The 1,172-nt window shown below is 43.9% G+C and overlaps 1 pseudogene; it reads left to right on the top strand.

The window, feature by feature from the left end:
- Positions 1 to 625: 625 nt before the first annotated feature.
- Positions 626 to 928, top strand: LOC110306433 (annotated as a pseudogene).
- The last annotated feature ends 244 nt before the right edge of the window (positions 929 to 1,172 follow it).

The following is a 1,172-nucleotide window of genomic DNA, read 5'->3' as shown; positions in this document are numbered from 1 at the left end:
AAAAAAAAAAACTTGAAAAAAATTTTCACCTTGGAAGGGCTAAAAGACAAATTAAACCTTTATGGTGGTATCTACTATGATCTCAGCACTCAAGAGAGCTGTGTGTTCAAGCCTAGCCTGGGGAACATAGCAAGTTCCAGGTTATCCTGAACAGAGAGAGACCTTTTTTTAAAAAAAAGAAAACAGGAAAAGAAAGACAGAGGATGAGGAGATGGCTGATTGGGCAAGAGTGGTTTGCTGTGCAAACGTGAGGACCTGAGTTCAAATCCACAGTGTTCACATAAAAGCTAGCATGGCTGTGAATATTTGTGACCCCAACACTGGGATGGAGACACGTGGATCCTGGGAGCTCACTGGCCAACTAGCCTAGTAAGGGTGAGTTTGAGATACATGAAGAGACCCTGTCTCAAAAAAAAAAAAAAAAAAAAAAAAAAAAAAAAGACGAGACAGCTCAGCAGGTAAAATCCTGGTGACCTGAGCTACATCCTCAGATCCAGAAACAAAACCCATGATAGAAGGTTAAGAACTGACACTCAAAAAGTTGGCCTCTGAACGTCTATTTCCAGTTGGCTCTGGCTGGAAGGTTGAATATTGAGTGTCCCGGGAGGTTAGATTGCTGTCAGACATGACTGCTGGACACGGACATGAACACGGACATGGCCATGGTAAAATGGAACTTCCAGATTACAGACAGTGGGAAATTGAAGGGATGCCATTAGAAACGGTGCAGAAGAAGCTTGCTGCCTGAGGGCTGAGGGATCCATGGGCTCGCAATGAGGCTTGGAGATACATGGGCAGCTTTGCAGGCAACATCACCTTCCCGAGCGTAATATTAAAAGGATTCAAATGGGGGTTTGCTGCGTTTGTGGTAACTTTGGGGGCTGAATATTTCCTGGGTTCCCAGAATGGTGATAAGAAGCACCACTGAAGAGAGCGCCTTGTGACGTCTCTTTCATAAAAATAAGATTCTCTCGCTGTAGCATTCTTGGCTGTGTGTTTGTCCTTGAAAGAATATTAGTATGGTTTAATAAAGTAAGAAAAACTATTAAAAAACAAGTTGGCCTCTGACCTGCCACATATCTGCATGGCATGTGCACATACAAACACACACGCACACACACACACACGTGCACACACACACACACACACACACAGGATGGTGATGATGGTGG

The sequence above is a fragment of the Mus caroli genome, chromosome 12 (assembly GCF_900094665.2).
Source record: "Mus caroli chromosome 12, CAROLI_EIJ_v1.1, whole genome shotgun sequence".
In the NCBI taxonomy this organism is placed as follows: domain Eukaryota; kingdom Metazoa; phylum Chordata; class Mammalia; order Rodentia; family Muridae; genus Mus; species Mus caroli.
This window is presented reverse-complemented; position numbering and strand designations above follow the sequence as displayed.